At 44.5% G+C, this 27,678-nt stretch overlaps 1 protein-coding gene across 22 annotated transcripts in view; it reads right to left on the bottom strand.

The window, feature by feature from the left end:
* frmpd3 (FERM and PDZ domain containing 3) overlaps positions 1 to 12,582 on the bottom strand; it is a 194,469-nt gene extending 181,887 nt beyond the window's left edge. For all 22 annotated transcript variants that reach the window (XM_073922565.1, XM_073922556.1, XM_073922562.1 and 19 more), the window contains exon 1: positions 12,254 to 12,582. The gene's annotated coding sequence lies outside the window, so the exon portion shown is untranslated. The remainder of the gene's footprint in view (positions 1 to 12,253) is intronic.
* Between the last annotated feature and the right edge of the window lie 15,096 nt (positions 12,583 to 27,678).

Genomic DNA, 27,678 nt, shown 5'->3' with positions numbered 1-27,678 from the left:
CAAGGGTAATGTCAGCATACCACTAAGAAGGATGAACTACATCCATCAGGAGTAACTCTAAAAACACTAGAAAACTGAAAGAGATATCTAGGTGCTAACCTGGATTTTTTTACAAAAAACCTAAAAGCAAAAAATCTTGAGCTGTGGACAATGTGAAACATGTATTGTTCTCTGATGAGTCCACCTTCACTGTTTTTCCCACATCCAGGAGAGTCATGCGTAGAAGCCCAAAAATGCATACCACTCAAACTGTTGCATGCCCTGAGTGAAGCATGGGGTGGATCAGTGATGGTTTGGGCTGTAATATTATGGCATTGCCTAGGCCAAATGGGCACATCATTGTCAAAGACTATCGAACCATTTTGGAGGACCATGTGCATCCAATGGTTCAAGAATTGTATCCTGAAGGCAGTACCATGTATCAGGATGATATTGCACTAATGCACACAGCAAGACTGATGACAAAGTGGTTTGATAAGCATGAAAGTGAACTTGGCCTGGCCTGCACAGTTATCCAATCTAAATAGTTTTGAATCATTTTGGGTTGCTTTGGGGAACGAGTCAGGAAATACTTTCCTCTATCAGCATCACATAGTGACCTGGTCACCATTCTGCAAGAAGAATGGCTCAAAATCGCTCTGGCTACTGCACAGGACTTGTCTGTTATTCCCAAGACAAACTGATGCTGTATTGGACACAAAAAGAGGCCTTACACTATACTAATACAAATAAACACACACACACACACACACACACACACACACACACACACACACACACACACACACACACACACACACACACACACAGGTGGAGTCAGAATTATTAGCCCTCCTGAATTATTAGCCTTCTGTATATTTTCCCCAAGAAGATCAACAAATTTCTGAACATCATAGTTTTAATAACTTATTTCTTATAAAGGTTGCATGGTGGCTCAGTGGTTAGCATTGTCACCTCACAGCAAGAAGGTCTGTGTAGAGTTTGCATGTTCTCCCCGTGTCAGCTTAAGTGCACTTTAAAGACTTAACTAGGTTAATTAGGCAAGTTATTGTACAACAGTGTTTTGTTCTGTAGACAATCAGGAAAAAATATTGCTTAAGGCTACCTAAACATTTTAAACCTAAAATTTATATATACACAATAGTCAACATTTGGACTGGATCAAAAAAACTGTCCCACAGTCGCTTTTTTTTTATCGACTTCAAATGTTGACTACTATATATATATATATATATATATATATATATATATATATATACAACAGTTCTGTCTGGTTCTCAAATCTGATATCTGATTAGCTGATAGCTGTGCGATATTCTTCAATAGCCCCTTTCACACAGTGATACCGGTAAATATCTGGAAAATTTCCGGAACGACTTTACCGGTATATTCAAAAAAGCGCTGTTCACACAGGCGAGGACGTTACGGAAATTTTCCGGAAAAGAGCATTCACACATCCATTCCAAAATACCGGTAAATTCTGACATCATTCACCACAAATGAGCTTTAAACGGCTGCGCTTGTATTTGTAAACATTTGACTAAATTACAAACTCTGTGGATGATCAATATTGTGAACAACTTTCGCAGGATCACTTTCGCATGTCGAGATGTTCATAATATGTGGCACACACACACGCAAAGCTTGAAGGTAAACAAACAACGGCTTATCATAAGCATCTTATCGATGATTATTTACACAGTTGGCATTAAGAAGAACATATAAATGTGATCTGACTAACTTCTAGCAGCTAAATGTGTCTGGAAAAATATTCAAAGGCTTTTATTCTCACAAACCGCGCGGACGTAAATGCGTCTGACTGTTGTGATTGGCTAAAGCAGACGTCTCACGTCAGCACGTTCTAGACGTGCATGCGCTTATTACGGGAATCTTCCTTCTGCGTTCACACAGCGCAGCATTCCGGCAAATTACCGGTAATCTTACAACTTCTCTTTCCGGAAAATAGCCAGAACGAATTTACCGGTATTTTAAAAATGGACCTGTTCACACATACAAGCTTTCCGGAAAATTGCCGGCAATTTTCCGGAAAGGTCTGTATGTGTGAAAGGGGCTAATATCAGAACTCCTACAGCCTCTTTACCCTTTGTGTATTACTCTGCCCACATACAACCAGCAAAAAGAAGACAATACACATCTAAAGTTTAAAAGATGCACACTCAACTGTTTAACTGTCAGCTTATGATTTGAATCCTGAAGAAAGAAGTCCCTCATACAAAAGGTTTTTTGAGACTTTTTTTGAGACAAATGTTTGATTTAGGGTGCTTTCGCACCTACACTTTTGTTTTGGAACGTATCTCGTTTGCCCAGTTAGCGCGGTTCGATTGGCATATGTGAACAGGGCAATCGCACTCTGTTCCGCGCCAAAGTAATCGCTCCGGGATCGCTTGAATGAGGTGGTCTCGGCTCGATTGAAACGAATCCTGGAGCGGTTCGATTGCAGTGAGAAAGCGATCCGATCCGAGCGCGGTTATATTACAGTGTTTTATGGATATGTAATAGGCTTACGGCTACATGAAGAGAGAATTATGAGTAGGGCGGGAAGTTTCGCGAGTCTCCGGATGCCCGCAAACGAGTGATGATCTCCCGGTAATCTCGCGTTTCTCTCCCAGTCCTCAAATAGGCATCGTCGCGCACCCTTCTCACCCCTCCCCACCGTGTCTCTCCTCAGACACGTCACGCGCACGCACCCTGTCAATCACCACCAAACCACCTCTCCTGACAGCTTAGCGGGACGCTGCAAAATAAACCCTGACACTCTGACCAATGTAAGGAGAGTTTACACGCACGTGACTTGTTTTAGCTCTTTTGGTCCGATTAGAAACTTTGCAGTGTGAAAGCGAACCGCTCCAAGAGCAAAGAGCAACAATGTAACAATTTTAATCTCTGTTTCGGAACAACTGAATCGATTCACAGGTGTGAAAGCACCCTTAGTCTTTATATACACAATTATTCCATCAAACTGTTGTATAAACGCAATATCACACTCGTAGCAGTGCGATATGGCTGTACGGCCTCGTGCCAACGCACGCCTCCCACCAGTGCCGATATACAGTCATTTCGCACTGCTACTCGTGTGATATTGCTCATATATATATATATATATATATATATATATATATATATATATATATAGTATAATACTTCAAGAGTGTTCGCAGAATCTTTTTCCAAAAAAGAAATAAAAAATAGACCTACAGAGAACTTTTTCATTTAATCCCAAATTTTAACTAAGTGGGATCATTGGGGAAAAACTGAACTAAACTAAAATAAACTAAACTTTCTCAGTCCACTCTAGAATTTATCCTGAGTTTGTTATTAGTCTACAAGCAAGAATGTTATCATCACTGCTATCATGAGTTTATATAAAGATTGGCTTGCACTACCTGAGATATGTCATTAATGGCTCCGCCCTGTTTGTTTGAGCGTCCTTCTGGGTATAATATGTTTTCAGTGATAATAGGGCAGTAAACGTTTTCTCTCTAAATTGGTTGAACACTTGTGTAGTGTTCAATTTACTTTCATTTTGTTATGTTTGTGGCTGTTTTTGCCCTATTGACTTCTTTTATAATAACATTTATTCACTGCAAAGGCATGACAACATATAATCATGCATTCTTGATTGTTGGTGGTTTTCCCTGTTGGGAAAAGGTAAAATGTGTAATTTAGCACGAGTGTATTGTTAAATTTTTGATAATTCACAAAGCATTTTCCTAAAATATGTGTTAAAAAAAAACTGTGACTAAAGATAATTTCATTTGCTGAAACACAGAAAAAGTTGGGGCCAAATTAAGATTCAAAAACACCCCAGAGTGGATAAAAACATCCACAAGAAGGGTCTTAAATCTGTGTTTTGTAGACTGAATTGCAGCTATTGTGGTGGCACACAGGTGGATATTACTCCCAAGATTATTTCTGTGTCTACGTAGCTCCAGTGCTGGTATTGTGAGGAATTAAATGAACTCCTGTGAATTTTTTTAGGAGTGTTCGTTTTCTCAATAATTGAGACCAAGTCTGCATTGCTGGTTATTGGTCACTGTTCTGCTGCGTCATTACCGCTGTCTGTTCCGGCTTCTCCCTATTTCTACATTGCTGCTGTCTCCAACTACGCTGATGTTTGCTGTCTGAAGTGCTGTGTGCTTTGCTTGTGATTTTTCTTTAGTTTGTTTTTATATTTTCTTTTGACCATTTGGTCAAAATTTCGGTGGTTTTGTAGAGATTGTCACTATTCATCCTGGAACCAATGCTCTGAAGTACCATTAAGACAAAAATGTATACAAATGGAAGGTTGATTGATGCCGTTTTTTTTTTTCTTTATTCTTATTATTTGATTGTATTTTGGACATTTGAGCAGTTTGGACTCGCGCCTGCCCCCACCAGCCCTCCACCAAGCCAAAATTATAATGCATGTGCAAACATCAATCACATGCTGCGTTTAAAGTGCGTATAATAATTACATTGAAACAAATATATAGCTTACCTGATTCTGTGTGAATCAGAAGGCTGAGACTGTTTCTGTGAGGACAACATGCTAATCCGTAGTTGAATTCCTGACACGACTAACCGTAAATTATCTTCCACTGTCAATAAGCATGAGCCATAGCCTACATACTTTTGATGTACTTACATACAGAAAATGCTGCTTCGCAAAGCCAAGTTCGCAAAGACCTGACAGTGTGGTTAAGTCAAACATTGAGCATGCCGCCAATACTCTGATTTTTATACAAGACAATACTCTGATTAAGAGTCTATCATGTATTCAGCGCAATAGCGTAGTAGTTAGTGCACTGACATACAGTATGGTGCAGTTGCACTTCAGGGCATCCTGAGTTCGAATCTTGGCTTAAGGACATTTCCCGACCCTACCCCCTCTCTCTCTCTCTTTCCCATTTCGTTTCCTATCTAAACTACTGTCCTATCCTCTCAATAAAGGCCAAAAAAAAAGTCTATCATGTAAACAGCGATTTTTGTATATTTTAATAGAAGTCATAATTGAACTAAACCGAAATGGAATTAAGATGTGCTTATATTAGTGGCATTATTAAAGTAGGACTTTTCGCTGCATTTTTCGACAAGGTCCACACACATGGCTGTCAGTAAAGGACTACAGACACACACTGCGAAATGCAAAGTTTTTTCTTTCTATTCGGCCTGTGTTGTTTTCCATTAAAACAACACTCTTCCACCAGTCTTTACTCTATTCTCATGTCCAATACCTTAGTTTGTCATGGGACATGAATGAAAGGTTCATAAGTGAAAGTGAAAATGCAGATTTATTCACCGTTATTCATTTTAAAAAAGACACTAGTCCATTTCATTTGTATATATTTTACTGGAACGTATTAACTCGCATAAAAATCAGCATCATAATTTAATTGTGCATGCCTCAAATTCTTGCGCCCCCTTTAATAGGTGTTGGCGCCCCCTTGGTGGGGCAGCCCCACAGGTTTAAAACCCCTGGTTTATAAATAAAGTTCATTAATGCTGCCCTATTATAAAACCAATTTCTGTCATTGAATTAACTTTCATGTTTGTGTGTGCGCACACACTTTACTGCAGACTACAGGGCCCCTGAGTAAGGAGGCTAGCTGTTACCCTGGTGGTTGATATAGTCGGTCTTTGTGTTTCAATCATTGGCAGCTGGCCTACACCACTCCAGGTAGCCCTATCAGATGCAAAGAGCTTAGTGCACTTTTTATAGCCAGTGCTTTTAAATATTTTGTCACCTTAAGTGTGTGGGATGAGTTAGATGATTCTTCTTCTTATTACTATTATTATAATGGCAACGCGGTGGTGCAGTAGATAGTGCTGTTGCCTCACAGCAAGAAAGTCGCTGGTTCGAGCCTCGGCTGTTCTCCAGCCGTTCGCGTGGTTTACCTCTGGTTGCACCAGTTTGCCCCACAGTCCAAAGACATGCACTACAGCTGAATTGGGTAAGCTAAATTGTCCGTAGGGTATAAGTGTGAATGAGTGTGTATGGATGTTTCTCAGTGATGGGTTGCAGCTGGAAGGGCATCCACTGCATAAAACATATGCTGGATAAGTTGTCGGTTCATTCCGCTGTGGCGACCCCAGATTAATAAAGGGACTAAGCCAAAAAGAAAATGAATTAATTAATCTATTATTATTATTATTTGTCAATTGCATACACATATTTGGTATTATTATTATATTATATTAATATTATATTATAATACTGTGCCTTTTTTCACGTCAACTTGTAAAAAAACTAAATTAAATTAAAACTAGGGATGAAAAACATATGCCTACAACATGTTAAAGATTTTTGACCAAAAACATAAGCCTGTCAACTTAATTATAATTAATAAACATAGACAGGGAGTGCTTTCTCTTTCTGTGTTTTCTGTCAAAAAGACTGTCAGAAAAAAGCAGCTGATTCTCCATGAATATTTGCTTCACAGACACAAGAAACATGCCTGCATAAAGCCTGAAATGTGCAATTTGAAATTTAAATGTTGAAAACCAATGTTGTCTGGTTTAGTAATACTTATGGAAAATATGTAATGCAGATTTCTCTGTCTGAGCTCACTAGCCTGCTAATTAGTTCCCGCCTTCGGCATTCAAACACAAATTATGAGGACAGCCACTTTGTGAGTACTTTTAAGCTGGTTAATGAGGTTTGTTGTGTAATCTTGGGACATTTGGACTGAACAGTAGTACAACATTCTACCTGATCAACATGACATTCCTCGAAAAAAAGGCTTGCAACAGTCATGTCATGCATGTTATGCAGTACAATCCATAAACTTTGCCCATTAAAAAGGCTAGGTCTTTATAATGTAAAATCAAGATTATTTTTATTTACTGATTGCGAGTAACATATCATTATACATTGTTACAATTTCATTATTCACAGTATGTCTGATAATATTTTTTCTTCTGGAGAAAGTCTTATTTGCTTTATTTCGGCTAGAATAAAATAATTTGAAAAAAAAACATTTTAAGGTCAAAATTATTAGCCCCTTTAAGTTATATTTTTTTCAATATAATGGTTCTACAGAACAAACCATCGTTATACAATAACTTGCCTAATTACCCTAACTTGCCTAGCTAACCCAATCAACCTAGTTAAGCCTTTAAATATCACTATAAGATGTATTGAAGTGTCTTGAAAAATATTGAGTAAAATATTTTGTACTGTCATCATAGCAAAGATAAAATAAATCAGTTATTAGAGATGAGTTATTAAAACTATTTTAAAAATGTATTTCCGTTAAACAGAAGTTGGGGAAAAATAAATAAATAAACAGACGGGCTAATAATTCAACAAACTAATAATTCTAACTTCAACTGTATATTATTCTCTTTAAATTCACTTTTGTTATCTAACTGATGACAACAGTTCATTCAACACCCAAAGTAATTCAGAGAAAGATATAATTGAGACCTCTTTCAAAAATGTAACACTGTTTTAAACTGAATAATGTGTTGTTGAAAGGTGACTGTTTTAAAAAACTTGATGTACACACTTGAACCAGGATACACCTTTCCCAGAAAAAAAGAGTTAATGCTTAGCTAAAAAGATTGCCACACCAGCTTGACATTTGTCTGCCGTTAGGAAAAACCTCTGGCTATATTTTCGTTATTGTGATAGTTTCTTTATTTTTATTTCATATTGACTATTCAGTGTTATATAATTGAACTATTTGATTTACATTTTGAACGCATTCCTTGTACTTGTACTCCAAATGTACTTGCACAAACAAATTAGCTTATTTATTTAGCATGTGAAATGCAAATCCTTCATTTTTAATGTTCTGTACATAATGGCTTTAGCATGCTGAGGAATATTTTACAAATATTTTATTTTCAACTTGAAAAAGAATATAAAAGAAAGCCCTACCTAAAACATGATTAGACTATCAGTCGACTATCCACAAGATTTGAAAATTTAGATTTAACTATGTAAATCATCACAGTTATGTGACACCCCTTATAAATAAATAAATATTAAACACTTTCAACATTTCTCACAGTTTTCTTCACAATTTATTCAATATGAAAAGAACTGTTACATAATTACCTGCTGTCAAAATAATTTTAGTTTGAGGCTTCAAGTTCATGCATATTTAAAAAAAAAAAACTCACAAATGACATAACAGCAAGTAACTTTGAATTAGGACTGCTCGGAATGCAAGGATTAACTCAGTACACTGTAATAAAAAAAAAAAGATTTTATAACATTCCCTAGTACCCACTTGATGGCTGCTTAGAGTTTGCCTGCATTTGATTAATCATATTTCATATCATGAGATCACTGAACACAATTTCTTGACACTGAAGTTGGTGTCAGCCCCTGTCAGGGGATCAAGCTTTACTAAGTGTTTAATACAGTAATTAATTGTTAAGGACTTCCACTTATTTTCTCATTCAACCATTCATATTGACATTGGATTACTTGAATGTTGACTAACTAGTCATGACAAGTTGTGGTGTGTTATTCATTATAGTAATCATCGTCCAGAGCAATGTTAAATAATATACTGCTCATGTGGCAATAACGAGATTTGTCGTTCCAAATAAACACCAGTGTATTTTAGTGTCAGTATTGCAATTTCTTGCCATGTTCATCTTCTTGCAATGGATCTGCATCTGTTATAATACTGTGGTATGACCGTACTCAATAGATGTAGATCTATTATAATTTTTATAAATTGTCAATAATCTCATTGGTGACAAATTCACAGAACTTTTGTATTTAATAAGCTAATAAATTGTCAACTCATATCAGTATTTTGTGTCTAACAATTTAGTTACATTTTGTAATATGTTAAATTCATTTTGTGATAACTATACTGTAAACTAATCCTGGTTGCTTTAATTTTTTAAAGCTGAATCAAATTAGCCCACAAATTCAGTGATCTCATGATATGAGATATGAATAATGAAATACAGGCAAACTCAAAGCAGCCATCAGGTGGATGCTAGTGAATGTTGTAAAATATGAGCCACTGAATAATTAACTCAACCCCCTGGTCATTCATTCAAGCCCCTGGTCTAGTGAATAATTATTTATTTTGTCATCCTACAATGGAGTCTGACAGCCCCACCTCATCCAATCTTTTTGTATTTGTCAGTGGGAGCACATAGCATATTTTATGCAAAAACAAATAAATAAAAATTGCTAAACTATGCAAAATAGGATTGCTGAATATATGGATGGATTACTCAATATTTGAATTTATTCAAAAACACTAAATTTGTCAGAAGTAAAACTGCTTTGGCTTTGTTTTTTGTTTTGTTTTTTTGTTAAATAAAAAAATACAGTCTACATTTTTTTAAAAATACTAGTGTTTTATCTATGTTATTATTTAACATCTGGTGTATAAATCGTCAACCTTAGAATTATGAGGTTTTATCTGACATTTTTGTCAAAATTGAGTTATTCACATATTCCTATTAAATGGCAACTTATTTACATTGTTTTTTTTTATAAGCTGTTTAAATTTTATGAATTTTTATTCAAAAAACAAAAAAGGTTCTACTTTTAGCTTGACAGTATAAGGTTCTTTCTGTGGGCCAAACAGCATTTCGAATGCATGCACAAGGACCAATCAGGATCAGCTTTCGTCATTCAACCCTACTACTATGTTGTTAAAAAAATTTTATTCTATGTGAAATATTTGTGCCTATATAGTCATTAAAACATTTTTCAGTGTTTATTAAACTTTGTTAAACATTTACTTTGCACGTTGTCTGTTTCCTTTTAAAGTCATTAAATCTGATATAAAGCCTTGAATGGCAAATAATTAATTAAATTAATTTATTACAACAATATTAAAATATATTAAGTATATAAAATTAACATCTGTTCTGGAAAAAAATTCAACACAGCCTTATATGCCTTAAACAAGAAATAAAAATGAATCCTAAAACAATAAATAAATGTCATAAAAGCAATAAATAAATAAATAAATAAATACTTTCTTAAACATCAACATATTGTTACGACAACAATTTGTTTTTATTATTAAATTAATAAGCAGACTGATTGTATTTCTTGAAAAGTAATGCTTCAATTAATGATCTGATAATAATAAGTAGAAAATGAGCTTTAAGAAGCTTCTATCTGCATTTATCGTGTTTTTCTTTTAATTAGCAATTAGCAAATTTAAGATAATTTTTTGATTATTTACATTTAGAGTACATTTAGGGTATCTGCCATGTTAACGTATGAAAAAGAACTGTTACACATATTTTTTGCTTACATATTGAAGCTCAATATCTCAAAATCATTTAGAAGGCATAGAACCTTTTAATTCCAAGACAAAGAAATGCCACTGTCACACTCGTGATCATGCTATGTATGCACCTTGCCTATATCAAATGTCACTAGTATTAAAAATATAATATAAAAATTAGGTAACACTTTATTTTGATGGTCCATTTAAGTTTTAGTATACTGTCTGCTTAATATCTGTTGATACTGCTGCAAAACAGACATTTACTGACAATAAGAAACTTTGCAAGTACATGTCAACTTACAATAACCCCAACCTAATAGTCTACTTATAATCTACTTAGAATCAGTTGGCATGTAGATTCAATGTAACTTAAATTCAACAAACGGACCATCAAAATAAAGTGTGAAAAAAAATAACATTGTTACATAAAATATCATATAACATTGTTTTAATTTTTTAATTAAATTATAAAATACTTAAAGCTCTTTAAAAGCTTTTTTTACATAATATAACGGATTATAGTTTGCCACACCGCTTGATCATGGTCTTCATTTCACACTGTAAGGTATGTTATCCTAATGTTAGACTGAACAATGAAGAAGCACCAGACAGGAACACGCAAGAAAACTCACCCTATGTTGGATGCCACACATCCATCTCAAGCCTCAATAATAAAACCAGTAAAACAAAATGTTTTGACATTCCCCCTTTGTGTTCAAAGCTCATCCGATTAGTTGCTCCTAATGACAAAAAATTAACAGATGGTATGGCAATAAAATACATTATTATTATTATTATTTTTAATGATAATAATAACAATAATAATGCCTTAATTTATATTTTATTTTTTCATTTAGGGAGTGATTCACAAACATTTACTGAAAACAGTACAATAGTGGGTTAATGTTAATGTTAGCCAGGAACTGCCTGTCAACTTGACACTTATGTAGAGATGCATTTTGCAATAATCACTGACAGATGGTATATATTAAAGTTATTTATTAAATATATCAAACTGCTTCCACTGAAAGAACAGCAGACAGAGCAAATCAGTCACTGAATATAAAGGACATGATGGTGCAATTTTGGATTACCAGTCAAATTACACATTTATTAGTTAAAGTCTAAAAAGACAAATCACTTGATTATGACGCCTATCAATTCTAAATGTGCAGAAATAAGGAGTTCTAAAACACATCATTAATGCATGTCAGAGATCAACATTTCCCTTAAAGTAAAATACTGCAACTCTTTCCATTTCAAACTGAGATTTCATGACTCGTCTTTAAAGTTTAAGCATTTTTATTATTTATACTCATGCACAAAAAGCAAATGTAAACACAGCTGATTAGTCAACAGAACCCTGCTGTTTAGCTAGTCGGGATGCAATGTGTAAATCTTTCACCAGAGCTGAACCTGCATAGGAGAGACCCTTAAACCCTCACCACAAGGGCTTTTACAAAATCCCAGCTATTTGCCAATTAAGCATTTCCTCAGTCATCAGCCACTGTAACTCAGCATTCCAGTTCTGTGAATGTATGGCAAGCTCAAGTACAAGGTGATGTCCACTTGTCAGAGCTAAACGATGATATTGTTGACATTGTTTGGTTGGAATTCTTTGAGAAGGTCTGTGAGTTTTGATTATGGTTATGCAAGAGGAAGACTATAGCTCACAATGCTGTCGATTTGAAAATAAATTAGATATTTTTGCTTAGGGCATAGAACGTTTTTTTTTGTGTGTGTGTGTGTGTGTGTGTGTGTGTGTGTGTGTCTGCTTTGCCACATGCACTGAATTTTAATGAGGATCTTTCTCAGCATCCCCTGTGCATGAGTTTCAAATACATGAATCTCTGTTGTATTATCAAACTTCACTCAAACACTGCCACACAAACATGTCAATGTAACAACACTATTCCTCATCAGGAACAAAAAAGCGATGCAAAGCCTGCACTCCTCTATAAAGGATATTGTTGATCCTTTTAGAGGTTAGGTCTGTTGAATTAGGTAGTTGAATAAAATTTGAACCTTACCTGTGTTTGAAGTAGCTTTTTCATGCAGCGGCCAGTTTTAGCCCAACCAGTCATTCCCTCCTATTTGAGCCGCTTGAGAGCTTGCTGGCAGTTGCACAAGTGGAGGTTCACAGTGAGCTCTTTCCCATTCACCCAGGTCATTGCAGCTGGCCCCGGTGTCTTCTCGAACAGACAGGGGGATGGGCGGCTGCTCAGACCTCTCACATCTCTGACAGATCCCTGCAGTGTGCGTTCACTCTCAGTAACCGCTGGATGGAACTTTTCCCTGTATTCTCCACCTCACTGGGTTTGCATACATTTCCTTTCCTTTTGTGAGATCCGACGAGTGTGACTGAGATGCGGGGAGGAATAGAACATGAATGCAGGAGAGGAGGAGAGAAAGGGAGGGAGAGAGAGAGAGAGCAAGAGGGAGGGTGCAGGAGAGAGATGCTTCATTTATTGGCATAAATCAGGAGGGGAGAGGAGGGTCTGTGGAGACAGCACAGTACATGTCAGTCACATCCACATTAGAACAAACGTGTGTGCTCGTTCTAACACACATAGACATACGCTATTATGGTATGGGTATAAACGTTGCTTTGATAACATGCTGGCTTTCCCTATCTTTCCTTGTGTCGCGGCACTGCTTGTACTAGGAGAAGGCATATACGTGCCAAGACTGGATAATCAATCTCATACGCGGGCAGGCATGCAGGAAATGCACTGAGGCAAAAAGGTTGTATCTCCCCAGGAGTAAATTTACAATTAAGTCTTCCATGGGGAATGTGGCATGTGATATGTATCCTGCAGTCTTGTCTTTGAAAACCTCTTGGGAAAGAAAAGAAGGAACACTGGATTGTTAATGAAATAACCCAACAAAGTAGCATTGCTAAATACTCAAACCAGCACTACTAATGTAGTGTTGTACAGATACTCTGAGTGAGGTCATCTGATGTTTTCGCTATTTGGCTTCAGCCTTGAAACCAACATCACAAAGTATTTGCAGTCCACTTTAATTCTCTAATGTGACACTTGTATGAATGACATGTATCGAATGCAGTGGCAATTGATTTTATCTGTAGGGAATATACTAGTTTGTTCATATGGAGTTTTAGGTCCTTATTCTCCAGACATTCCACCCACTTTATTTTCTTTGATCAGGGTGTGATAGCTGAAAGTCAACAATTACTATTCAACATTGCAACTGGATTGCAACTTAAATCTAAAAAAGAAAGTCATTTCATGGAACAGCATAATAACATACATCAAATGTATGCTGTACAATTGTGACGATGATGATGATGAAGCCTTTATTTGTCACATACACTTTTTTATATGCAGCAAAATTGCTGCTGCTCCCTCTCGACCATTCACAAACATCACACATTTCAGGGGAAGACAGGTCAGACAAGAGGTAGCTTTAAGAAAAAGGAAATAAGATTTTTGGGAAGAGAGAGGCGAAAAAAACCCCTCTCAGACTGTCCTTGAATTAGGGCAGTGTGAGATCAGAGGGAAAAAAGCCAGCAACCAACCACATAAACACAGACATACACATAACATTGCAATGGGAGATGGAAACAGGGGATGTGGATATAGTCCGATGAAGGCAGCAGCCATCTGGTGGTGCCACTAGAGAGCGCTGGTCACAGACCCGCCTACCCACACTGGTGGGTGAAAGCACATAGAGGCGTGGGATGTGGAGCTTGGTAGTGATTGTTTATCTGTAGCTTTGTACATATGTGTGTGTAAAGACCTGGTTTATACTTCTGCGTCAAGTTATCGGCATGACCCACGGCGCATGCAACGCACATAGCTGTGTAATCATACTACGGTGCGCTTTTCTGTTGCTCAGCAATAAAACTTCCGAAATGCTAGTTAGCAGTGAGGTGTTAATGTTCCTCTGTGTCGAGTTTCTTCGCTGGTGTTTAGTTTTTTCTGAATGCTTTCTTAATGTACAAGTGGTTCAAACTTGCTCATTTTGAGGCAGGAACCGGCGGGCGTGCAACAACTTTAACCATGAGAAAAACACAAAACGTTCGAGGTTACAGAAGTAACCCTTCGTTCTCCGAGGAGGGGAACGGAAGTGCTATTAAGTGGATTTGATCTTTGTGAAAATCCACGAAATGGGAGGATTCGGATCAGAAGCCACTTGTCTGAAATAGTATTGAACGGGCCAATGAAAGCAATGAATTGGCAGCGTAAGCTTGCACAAGTGTGCTTCATAGCCAATTATCCCAGCATATAAGCACACCTGGAGCGAGCAAACGCCATCCTTTTAAGCTGAAGAGACTTTCAAACAGCTAAGGGACAGTCATTATGGCGACGGAGTATAGCACTTCCGTTCCCCTCCTCGGAGAACGAAGGGTTGCTTCTGTTACCTCGAACGTTCCCCTTCGGTTGGGGAACTTCAGTGCTTTTAAGTGGATTTGATCTTTGTGAAAATCCACGAAATGGGAGAACTATGGAAAGCGCCATAATGACTGCACCTTACCAACGCCCCCGATGAGGGGATTGTCAAGCAAGCGTGACGCACCCACATCATGGGAGGCGCGGTCCTCCATCGTGTCCCTGGCCCTAATTTATCCTACTTCAACAGAAGTCTTACGGATTTAGATATATTTTTTGGGAAGTCGTGAGCATCTAGATAATTCTAGGAAAATACGACAGTACGTTGGGAAGCGTGCAATCCCGATAGGGAGGACGCTGCGGAGGCCATCCGTTACCCAAAGGGGGGATAGATGGCAGAATTTACATATGGACTAGCCCTAAAAAGGGGGAGTACGCATAGCAAAGAGTGGTTAGCGGAGAGGGAAGACACGGGTCCGCCCAGGGGGGGGGACTTAACCGTGGCGGAATGAGCATATGGGATCGCCTAGTGGGGATCACGCATAGCAGGCACCTATACCCAAAACGCGGGCTGACCAGCGGGCAGACCTACAACGTAGTGGGCCAGCAAGTGACTCCTCCGCTGAGTCAGTGCTGGGGGCCACAGAGGAATCTGCAGGGCTCACCTGACGGGGAACTTTACTGACAGATAAAAAGGCGCACGTACCTCCGTGTTAGGGAGAATGGTGCAGCAAGCGTGTTTCAACACCCTACCGAATTGTTTCCTCAATCACCAAGGGTTTCCTAATACCCTTGAGGAAACCGGCTCCACTCGCAGATTGTAAAACCTTGCAAATGTGTTGGGTGTCACCCAGCCCGCAGCTCTACAGATGTCTGTTAGAGAGGCGCCGCGTGCGCGCGCTCGAGAGGATGCGAAGCTCCGAGTGGAGTGCGCACGCACTCTCGGGGGACGCGGCTCACCTAGGCTCTGATAGTGAAGAAGGCCTCCACAAACTAGTGGGAACTTATTTCGGTACGGCACTTCCCAGCTGCCGACCGCCATAACAGACGAAGAGCTGCTCAGATGATCTAAACTCTGAGTGCGGTCCGGATTATACGCAAAACGCGAACTGGACAATAAAGCAGGGCTGGGTCTGCCTCCTCCGAGGGCAGTGCTTGCAGGCTCACTACCTAGTATTAAAACGGAGTGGTAGGAACCTTGGGCACATATCGCGGGCGGGGTCTCAGGACGTGAGAGTAAGCCAGCCCAATTACAGGCACGAGTCACTGACCGAAAAATGCCTCCGGGTCCCCGACCCTCTAATCGATATCAACGCGACCAGCAGAGCTGTCTTCAGGGACAGAAAGATACTGAGTCGAGGATCGAAAGGATCTGACGCGGCTTGTGTAGCGAGGGCGAGATCCTAAGAGGGCATGAGAGGGGGCGGGGTGGATTAATTCGCTTAGCGCCCCTGAGGAACCGGATGATGAGGTTATGCGTTCCCACGGTGCTGCCAGCCACCGCGTCATGAGAGCGGAGATGGCAGCCACGTAACCTTGAGTGTGGAGGGCGACAGCCTGCTCTCCAGCTTCTCTCGGCGTGAAGAAAGCACAACGCTGATCTGGCAAATTACGGGGGTCTTCTCTGCGAGAGACACACCATTCAGTGAATAGACTCCACTTCAGGGCATAGGCGCGCTCGGGGAGGGGGCTCTAGCCCGAGTGACGGTATTAGCCACCGCAATCGGAGGTTACCTAAGTCTTCCTCGCGCTCCAAAGATCGGCGAGGGTGCCAGATGGTGCCCTGTCCCTGAGAGAGTAGGTGCTCTCTCGAAGGGACTGCCAGGGGAGGGCTATCGCGAGGGAGAGCTCTGACATCCAGGTCCGGTTGAGCCAGAGGGGCGCAACCAGCAACCTGTTCCTCGTCCTCCCTGACCTTGCACAGTAACTGCATGAGCAGGCTCACTGGGGGAAACGCGTATTTGCGCATGCCCCGAGGCCAGCTGTAAGCCAGTGCATCCGTGCCGAGAGCACTCAGTCAGGGAAAGAACAACTGGCAATGAGCGATCTCGGGGGAAGCAACAGATCGATCTGAGCTTCCCCGAATCGCGCCCATATCAGCTGAACAGACTCGGGGTGGAGTCTCCATTCTCCAGGACGTAAGGCTGCCGTGAGAGCGCATCAGCTGCACGGTTGAGCTTGCCTGAATATGAATGGCGTGCAGTGATTTCAGCCGCGGATGACTCCAGAGGAGCAGACGGCGGGCGAGCTGAGACATGCGGCGAGAGCGCATACCCCCCATACGGCTGATATACGCCACCGCCGCCGTACTGTCCGTCCTGACCAGCACGTATTGCCGCTCCAGCACCGGAAAAAAACGGTGGAGAGCGAGGAACACTGCCAACAGCTCCAGGCGATATGCCAATGCAACTGGGTACCTTCCACAGGTCCGCAGCCGCATGCCCACAACGCACAGCCCCCCAGCCCGTGTTGGAAGTGTCTGTTGAAACAACAACAAGACTGGACGCCTGTCCTAGAGACACCCAGGCCTGTAGGAACGAGGGGTCGTTCCAAGGGCTGAGGGCGCGGCGACATAGCGCAGTAACATAGACTCGGTGTGCGCGCGCGTGCCATGCGCGTCTGGGGACTCGATCTTAAAGCCAGTGCTGAAGTGGTCACATATAGAGTAATCCGAGCGGCATGAAGCGGCTGCCATATGCCCCAGGAGCCTCTGAAATAGTTTCAGTGGGACCACTATTTTACTGTCAAGCTCTCTCAGACAGTACAGCATCAGCTGAGCGCGCTCTCTGGAGAGGCGCGCTGCCATGGTGACCGAGTCCAGCTCCAGCCCGAGAGAAGAGATCCTCTGCACGGGGGCGAGTTTGCTCTTTTCTCAGTTGACCTGAAACCCCAACAGGTGGAAGTGCCGGAGCGGAAAAGCTGGAGGTGTGATATTTGCTCTCACTCCGCACCCGAGCTCCGGAGGGGAGGCTCGAGGGGTGGGAGAAAGGAGTCTGTCCTCCCAGCGCTCGTGAGCCACTGGCCAAACGCACCGAATCTGCAAGCTAGAAGGCATAGCGCCCCAGACTGGCAGATTTCGGGCTGTCACATCCGAGGAAGTGGAAAAGTGCTCTTTCATGATGTTTTCATGGCAGTAAAAAAGTGCCGTTGGAAATGGGGCCCCAGCCCTCCAGCTTCGCGCTCCGTTGCCGGACTTAGCGGCGTTCTGGGCAGGGGGCTGCCTGCTTCCGAGGTGCCCGACGCGCTCGCTGCGCCAGAGGCGTGTGCTGGGGCGGAGCAGCTCTCGTAGGCGGGCGCCTTCGGCGAGGAGCAGGTATGAATGGCACGGCAGGTGGAGCGGGCTACGGACCGCCGATAAGACATCACCCACCAACTGCTCTCTCACCGCCTTGAATTCCTGGGTGAATTCACAGACAGTATCGCCGAACATGGCTTGGGATATGGGGAAGTCAAGAAAGCGGACTTTGTCGACTTCGCGCATATCAGCCAGGGGTGACGCTCCTGGATCACTAATGTGGACATCGTCCTCCCCAACGCACACGCAGCGGACTCAGTGGTCCGAAGAGCTAAGTCGGCGGCGGTGCGAAGCTCACAAGCCTGGGTTGGACCCACCCTCGTGCAGCTCAGCCAGCGCCTGCGCTTGGTAGCGCTGGTAGGTGGCTATCGCATGCAAGGCGGAAGCACCCTGGCCCGCAGCTATGTAAGCTGTAGCTCCGAGGGAGGCAGATAACTTACAGGCTTTGGATGGGAGACGAGGCGGACCACGCCAAGAAGAGGCGCCGCGCGGATTGACCGCCATCGCGCACTCAACCTGAGGAAACGCCACATACCCCCTGGCTGTTCCACCGTCAAGAGTGGTGAGGGTGGAGGGACACGCAGCACGAGCAGAAAAAAGTGCTTTTCAAGACCGCGTGAGCCATCTGTGCACCTCCGGGAAGAAGGGAACGCCCCTCTAGTCGGTCCGGCCGCGGAGCTGGGGGATAAACCATCTCCAACCCATGGCCGAAGCAGCCCGGGAAAGCACGGCTAACATGTCCGTTTCAGGATCCGTAGTGACAGCGCTCACCAGCCCGAAGGGGGCGAGCGGGTCTTAATCATCATCGGACAATGAAAGCCCACCCTCCGATGCCGCGGTGGACGTCTGGTCTCCGGTGTCATCGGGCGTAAGGGCTACCATCTGTTAGACGGATCGCTTCCCCCGCCCGAAGCTTGGATGGAGCGCTTAGAGGAGCGGGAGGTCAGCGGGCCCGTGGGCGACGGATTATGTCTCGCTGAAACCCTCAGATCTGCCCGAGTGCCCGCTGCAGAGCAGGGGACAACTGGGGTGGTCCGCCCTTTTGCAAAGGCTATCCGCGACCTTGCGTAACAGTCATGGCATCGCAATGACGACATGAACTGCCCGCTAGCAATGCATTAACATGCTGGACCCCCCAGGCATTTAACGCAGTGCCCGTGCCCATCATCCGAGGACAGGAAACCACCGCACTCTAGACCGGGAGAATGCTCTCGTTCGCTTAGAATCGCTGGTCACAGCAGGAGGAACCCTCATCGACTCGATCAGAAAGTCTCTGAAGCGAAAATGATGGCGTTTGCTCGCTCCAGGTGTGCTTATATGCTGGGATAATTGGCTATGAAGCACACCTGTGCAAGCTTACGCTGCCAATTCATTGCTTTCATTATGAATTATGAATTATATTATGAATTATATTATGAACCCCACCACCACCGTTCTTGTTGAAGGACACTGAATAGACAGAATAAAAACAAATAATACTTCAAAAAACTGTTTTTATTCTGAAAAAACTTCTTTCCAATGGACAGAATTCCAAAAACTAATATTAACTAAATAAATCTAAATAAAACCCTGCCTGGGAGATCTGGCAGAACAAAAGTATTCTATATATTCTATAGATCGATCTGAGCTTCCCCGAATCGCGCCCATATCAGCTGAACAGACTCGGGGTGGAGTCTCCATTCTCCAGGACGTAAGGCTGCCGTGAGAGCGCATCAGCTGCACGGTTGAGCTTGCCTGAATATGAATGGCGTGCAGTGATTTCAGCCGCGGATGACTCCAGAGGAGCAGACGGCGGGCGAGCTGAGACATGCGGCGAGAGCGCATACCCCCCATACGGCTGATATACGCCACCGCCGCCGTACTGTCCGTCCTGACCAGCACGTATTGCCGCTCCAGCACCGGAAAAAAACGGTGGAGAGCGAGGAACACTGCCAACAGCTCCAGGCGATATGCCAATGCAACTGGGTACCTTCCACAGGTCCGCAGCCGCATGCCCACAACGCACAGCCCCCCAGCCCGTGTTGGAAGTGTCTGTTGAAACAACAACAAGACTGGACGCCTGTCCTAGAGACACCCAGGCCTGTAGGAACGAGGGGTCGTTCCAAGGGCTGAGGGCGCGGCGACATAGCGCAGTAACATAGACTCGGTGTGCGCGCGCGTGCCATGCGCGTCTGGGGACTCGATCTTAAAGCCAGTGCTGAAGTGGTCACATATAGAGTAATCCGAGCGGCATGAAGCGGCTGCCATATGCCCCAGGAGCCTCTGAAATAGTTTCAGTGGGACCACTATTTTACTGTCAAGCTCTCTCAGACAGTACAGCATCAGCTGAGCGCGCTCTCTGGAGAGGCGCGCTGCCATGGTGACCGAGTCCAGCTCCAGCCCGAGAGAAGAGATCCTCTGCACGGGGGCGAGTTTGCTCTTTTCTCAGTTGACCTGAAACCCCAACAGGTGGAAGTGCCGGAGCGGAAAAGCTGGAGGTGTGATATTTGCTCTCACTCCGCACCCGAGCTCCGGAGGGGAGGCTCGAGGGGTGGGAGAAAGGAGTCTGTCCTCCCAGCGCTCGTGAGCCACTGGCCAAACGCACCGAATCTGCAAGCTAGAAGGCATAGCGCCCCAGACTGGCAGATTTCGGGCTGTCACATCCGAGGAAGTGGAAAAGTGCTCTTTCATGATGTTTTCATGGCAGTAAAAAAGTGCCGTTGGAAATGGGGCCCCAGCCCTCCAGCTTCGCGCTCCGTTGCCGGACTTAGCGGCGTTCTGGGCAGGGGGCTGCCTGCTTCCGAGGTGCCCGACGCGCTCGCTGCGCCAGAGGCGTGTGCTGGGGCGGAGCAGCTCTCGTAGGCGGGCGCCTTCGGCGAGGAGCAGGTATGAATGGCACGGCGGGTGGAGCGGGCTACGGACCGCCGATAAGACATCACCCACCAACTGCTCTCTCACCGCCTTGAATTCCTGGGTGAATTCACAGACAGTATCGCCGAACATGGCTTGGGATATGGGGAAGTCAAGAAAGCGGACTTTGTCGACTTCGCGCATATCAGCCAGGGGTGACGCTCCTGGATCACTAATGTGGACATCGTCCTCCCCAACGCACACGCAGCGGACTCAGTGGTCCGAAGAGCTAAGTCGGCGGCGGTGCGAAGCTCACAAGCCTGGGTTGGACCCACCCTCGTGCAGCTCAGCCAGCGCCTGCGCTTGGTAGCGCTGGTAGGTGGCTATCGCATGCAAGGCGGAAGCACCCTGGCCCGCAGCTATGTAAGCTGTAGCTCCGAGGGAGGCAGATAACTTACAGGCTTTGGATGGGAGACGAGGCGGACCACGCCAAGAAGAGGCGCCGCGCGGATTGACCGCCATCGCGCACTCAACCTGAGGAAACGCCACATACCCCCTGGCTGTTCCACCGTCAAGAGTGGTGAGGGTGGAGGGACACGCAGCACGAGCAGAAAAAAGTGCTTTTCAAGACCGCGTGAGCCATCTGTGCACCTCCGGGAAGAAGGGAACGCCCCTCTAGTCGGTCCGGCCGCGGAGCTGGGGGATAAACCATCTCCAACCCATGGCCGAAGCAGCCCGGGAAAGCACGGCTAACATGTCCGTTTCAGGATCCGTAGTGACAGCGCTCACCAGCCCGAAGGGGGCGAGCGGGTCTTAATCATCATCGGACAATGAAAGCCCACCCTCCGATGCCGCGGTGGACGTCTGGTCTCCGGTGTCATCGGGCGTAAGGGCTACCATCTGTTAGACGGATCGCTTCCCCCGCCCGAAGCTTGGATGGAGCGCTTAGAGGAGCGGGAGGTCAGCGGGCCCGTGGGCGACGGATTATGTCTCGCTGAAACCCTCAGATCTGCCCGAGTGCCCGCTGCAGAGCAGGGGACAACTGGGGTGGTCCGCCCTTTTGCAAAGGCTATCCGCGACCTTGCGTAACAGTCATGGCATCGCAATGACGACATGAACTGCCCGCTAGCAATGCATTAACATGCTGGACCCCCCAGGCATTTAACGCAGTGCCCGTGCCCATCATCCGAGGACAGGAAACCACCGCACTCTAGACCGGGAGAATGCTCTCGTTCGCTTAGAATCGCTGGTCACAGCAGGAGGAACCCTCATCGACTCGATCAGAAAGTCTCTGAAGCGAAAATGATGGCGTTTGCTCGCTCCAGGTGTGCTTATATGCTGGGATAATTGGCTATGAAGCACACCTGTGCAAGCTTACGCTGCCAATTCATTGCTTTCATTATGAATTATGAATTATATTATGAATTATATTATGAACCCCACCACCACCGTTCTTGTTGAAGGACACTGAATAGACAGAATAAAAACAAATAATACTTCAAAAAACTGTTTTTATTCTGAAAAAACTTCTTTCCAATGGACAGAATTCCAAAAACTAATATTAACTAAATAAATCTAAATAAAACCCTGCCTGGGAGATCTGGCAGAACAAAAGTATTCTATATAATACTAAAAGATACAGCCCTGCTATTATCATCTGCCTGCCACAAAAAAGACACAAAGGTTTTTTTTTATTTATTATGTTTAAAACTGACTTGCTGGGGCAGAATGTGGCTGTGTTGATGGTTTGGTGCTTGTGGAGGATTTAGCAGAACATAGCTGTGCTGATTGAGGGGATTGATGCTTGTGGGGGGTTCACAGACAGTATCAGGAGAGGATGCTTTTAGTGCATGTGATAATACATTACATAGAAGGTTGCGCGGTGGCACAGTGAGTAGCACTGTCGCCTGACAGCAAGAAGGTTGACTTCCCGACTGGGTTCTCCCCATGTTGGCGTGGATTTCCTCCGGGTGCTCCGGTTTCCCCCACAGTCCAAACACATGCAATACAGGTGAATTGGGTAAGCTAAATTGTCCCTATTGTATGTGTGTGAAAGAGAGTGTATGGATGTTTCCTAGTGCTGGGTAGCAGCTGGAAGGGCAGCCACTGCGTAAAACATATGCTAAATGCATAAATTGGTGGTTCATTCCACTGTGGCAACCCCAGATTGATAAAGGGATTTAGCCGAAAGGAAATGAATGAATGATTATGGATAGAAGATGTTGACAGACGTTTAATATCTCTGCCTCTGCTGATTTCCCTTTTGTAAACATTATACAGTATCACTTTGTTTTATCTGCAGCACCACTGACTGTAAAATGCTTCCACACAGAACCTGAAGGGTTTTTTTTTTCTTTTGACTGGTGGAGGACCAAGAAATGGCTTAGCAGCAGTCTCACTCTTTTTCACTCTTTTTCTGGGTGCCCAAATGTATTTGAGGAGTTTCAAGTTAATAAAAAGTGACGGGAAGCTATGTTAAGGTTAACTAGCCTATAGCATATATTTTGCTGTCTGCAAAAGACAGTAATTTAGATGCACCGTATAACTCCCATAAGTGCATACTATTCGACACAACTGCAAAAGCATCGTTTTAACCTTTATAAACGAACGTTAACGTTACTCTGTCAACAGTCTATTGTCTAAATTACCGCGCTAACAGAGCTAACGTTGCATAAACAGAGCACCCGGTTGCAGACATCAATAATGCAGCGTAATAGAAAATCCCGATCAAACTCTGCTTCAACTCCGCTACAAGTTTATAAACTGCCTTTGGAACCCAATTAAGGTACAAAAATCTATTTAACAAAAATAGTGATGCAGTGAAGTATTTTTTTCGCCCAGCCGAGCCTTCTGTCTGTTGCTGTGGAGAAGCTTGTGCCAGACACCTTTTATCTCTGCCCCGCCCTCCGACTACTGACTGAGCGTCTCTCTCTCTCTCTCTCTCTCTCTCTCTCTCACTCACTCACGCGGGCATGCACTGTGGTCTCATGAGGAAACGCTGCTTTTTGAAATAGTGTTTTTCTTGCTCCCGAATACAAATAATTTTTCAAGTATTTGTTTGAATCAAGTATTCGTAAAAACACGCTATTCGTGCCTTTCCGAATACCGTATTCGGGTTCGGCTCCACCCTTAGTATCAATGATGCGTACGCACAAAAACTTTGCATGCGCCAGGTTTCAAGCTTACGTTTGGATTTACTAACAATAAAATTAATTTGGTGCATTGGTTCGTACCAACTTCATGTCTGGCGTACGTGTATTTCTTGTGTGTGTTTATTTTATTTCAATTGGCGACTCCTAGAACCAATTATGTTAAACTGCACACTACAAAGTATAGTAACAACACGTGAAAAACATTGCTATTAATTTATAATCGATAAAATGGGTTAATTGGCACAATATTTTTTTTTTACCAATTATGTGATTTAGAAAATATAAAAGCATTTGCAAATGTATACAACCCTTATGCTGAGTTCAGACTGCATGATTTACAAAGTAGTCGTGTCACAGATGTTTTCACACTGCATGACTATCTGGGCTAGCGTTTCGTTGCTGCTTTGTTTACACTGCAAGATGGATCGGCGACAAGGACTTTCACATTTCATGACTTTACAATAGAAAGAATTGGCGACAACTTCGTCCAAACTACGTCTCACAGCCAAAACACATAGTATATCTTTTGGTACTACATAATGAGATAGAAGCTTTTAATGGGGTAGAAAATGTGCATATTTGCTCACCTGGGTTTAAAGGGAATTAGCCATTTCTCCTCAACTTAAGTTGATAATAAATTAATTTCCTTCTGTATGAAACATCAAACAGACACGGGCGCTCCTAAATCCTATCAAACCTCCACTAGAATTTCCTCCATTTCGTGGGTCTAAATAAACTGAAAATGAGGACTTTTAACTTCTTCCCCAGCCTCCCGCTGGCCTGCAGGTACACACACACACACACACAAGTGGATGCTGCTATCTCATTGGCTGTTGGCGATCGACAATGTTATTTTCAGTCAAAACTCATTTCAAACGGCATGATTTGAATCGCCGACAGCTCCAGATATTTAGCACGCCAAATATATCACAGGCATCGGCAACTCATCAGCGGTTCTCTCAGATCGCGTCTTTGATAGTTCATACTGTGTTAGTGTCACTCACGTGCACGAGCACCGATTTGACTGTGATTTCAGGCATTTGTCTGCGATTTCTCAAAACCTGTCGGCGAGTCAAAATCAGGGATAAAATCACGCAGTCTGAACTAGGCATTAGTCTATGGCAATTGCAGTGTTGGCCTTATTAGAGGACATTGTCAATGGTCGAATCTGAAGGGAACGCATTTGTGGAGAGGTAAGCATGATCGAATACCCAATAAAGGGGGAGAGCATGCTCAGAGCCCGGCGGCTAATCAGCAGGCCAATCCGAAATAATAAGCAACACCTGTTTATTCTAGTGATTGGACCGGAGAGACACCCGTCTTAAGGAGAACGGGAGGAACAGTCGGGAGAGAGAGCTGAACGACGGCCACATAGTGGGAGCTGTCCTTGCAGTTGTGACTGAAAATAAAAATATTTGTTACTTACCTCAACGCCGACCCTGTCTTCTTCTTCCCACACAAAGAACATTTGTTACAGTGGTGCTGAAATCCGGGGAAGAAGAGACCTCGCCGCTAAGATGACCACTCCGTCAACCAGTCCGTTTGCAGAAGTGATCCAGGCGCTCGCGGTCCTCCACCGTGAACAGCACCAGGAGATCCTGGACATACGAGCTGAGCAGGAGGAGCGCTTTAAGGTCCTGGTGGAGGCCCAGCGCGAGGACCGCGAGCTCGTCCGGAGCATGCTGAAGCAGGGGATCCAGCCCGGATCAACATCAGCCACCCACCCTCCCATCACACTACACTAAATGGGGCCGCAAGATGACCCGGAAGTCTTCTTAGACTTGTTTGAGAAGATGGCAGGAGTGTGTGGGTGGCCCCGGGCCGATTGGCCGGTGAGAGTCATCCTGCTGCTGTCGGGCGAAGCCCAGACCGCCGCACAGCAGCTACCGGCTGAGGATCTACTGAATTATGCGCACCTGAAACGAGCCATACTTCAGCGGGCCGGCCGCAATCCGGAGGAACAACGCCAGCGCTTCCGGTCGCTGAAGCTGGAGGAAAGCGGTCGGCCCTTCATATTCGCCCAGCAGCTCCGTGACGCCTGCCGCAGATGGCTGGTGCAGGATGACCGGACCATCGATCAGATCGTCGACGCTGTGGTACTGGAACAGTTCATCGCCCGCCTTCCCTCCCGAACATCGGAGTGGGTCCAGTGCCACCGACCAGACGATCTGGAAATGGCCATCCAGCTGGCGGAGGATCACCTGGTAGCGAGGTCCAGGGTTGGCGAAGTAACCTCTCTCTCTCTCTCTCCCCCTGTCCCTCCTCTTTCTCTCTCTCCTCCTATCCCCAGGCCCAGATCGAGGGGACCGCCCATACCGACTCCCAGGAGGCGGATCCCAGGCCCGGAGCCCCAGCGCAGCACGCATCGCTGGGGCACCTATCGGGATAGAGACGGGGAGGCACGTGGCATGGGCGGGCCTACAGCTATGACGGGTCTCTCTCCGGCCCAATCAGTTGGTCCTGCTGCCCTCGGGGGTATAACGGGAAGGTCTGGGCCGGCATGTTGGCATTGCGGGGGGGGCGGATCATGCACCAGAGAACTGCTCCGTGATGGAGGTGGGTGCATTGGTCCGCCTGCCCGATGTGCCAGCAGTCGCCCCCGGTCGCGACGGGCTATACCGGATACCTGTGAGTATTAAAGGGGGTACATATCAAGCTTTGGTGGATTCGGGGTGTAATCAGACCTCCATCCACCAAAGCTTGCTTCAAGACCCGGCTTTGGATATGAGCCGCACGGTAAGGGTAAGGTGTGTACACGGGGATGTAATTCACTACCCGCTAACGGCAATAGACATTCAATTTCGGGGGAAAAAGCATATAGTGGAGGCAGCGGTTAACCCGCACCTCAAACACCCGCTAATTCTGGGAACTAATTGGCCTGGATTCAATAGATTATTGGGAGTTTTATGTGCGGGTGTTTCTTGGAAGAAGAAATCGCCGGTTAGGGGGACGTGTCGCTCAGCTGGGGGAATCCCAAGCAGTGACGTTACGCGCTGACTCAGGGGAAGGGCTGGGAATTTCCCGGTGTAAAGACTTTCCCCTGGAGCAGTCGCGTGATGATACACTAAAACATGCACTCGAAAGAGTGCAAGTTATTGATGGGAAAATCCTCCAGCCTGATCGACCCCTCTCCTATCCGTATTTTGCGGTTATTAATGATAGGGTGTATCGAGTGACCCAAGACGCTCAGACAAAAGAAGATACAACCCAGTTATTAGTACCAAAGAGCCGCCGGGAAATGCTTTTTCAGGCGGCTCATTCTAATCCTATGGCCGGACATTTAGGTCAGGCGGCCACACTAAATCGCCTCATGACCCGATTCTTTTGGCCGGGCATTCACGGTGACGTCAGCAGATGGTGCGCTGCGTGCAGTGAATGTCAGCTGGTAAATCCGCCGGCCACCCCAAAAGCGCCGTTGCGCCCTTTACCAATTATGGAGATCCCCTTCGAGAAAATTGGTATGGATCTCATCGGGCCATTAGAGCGATCCGCACGCGGGCATCGGTTTGCATTAGTTCTGGTGGATTATGCAACCCGATACCCGGAAGCAGTCGCGCTCCGTAATATCTCAGCAAAGAGCGTTGCGGAGGCGCTGTTTCGCATCATCTCCCGTGTGGGAATCCCCAAGGAGATTCTCACTGATCAAGGCACCGCGTTCATGTCACGCACGATGCGCGAGCTTTATGGATTATTGGGCATTAAATCTATTCGCACCAGCGTCTATCACCCACAAACAGACGGGCTGGTGGAAAGATTTAATCGCACGCTTAAATCAATGATCCGTAAATTCGTTCACGAGGACGTGAAAAATTGGGATAAGTGGT

The sequence above is a fragment of the Danio rerio genome, chromosome 14 (genome assembly GCF_049306965.1).
Source record: "Danio rerio strain Tuebingen ecotype United States chromosome 14, GRCz12tu, whole genome shotgun sequence".
Lineage (NCBI taxonomy): Eukaryota > Metazoa > Chordata > Actinopteri > Cypriniformes > Danionidae > Danio > Danio rerio.
The sequence above is the reverse complement of the archived record's forward strand: the minus strand, read 5'-3'. Positions and strand labels throughout refer to the sequence as shown.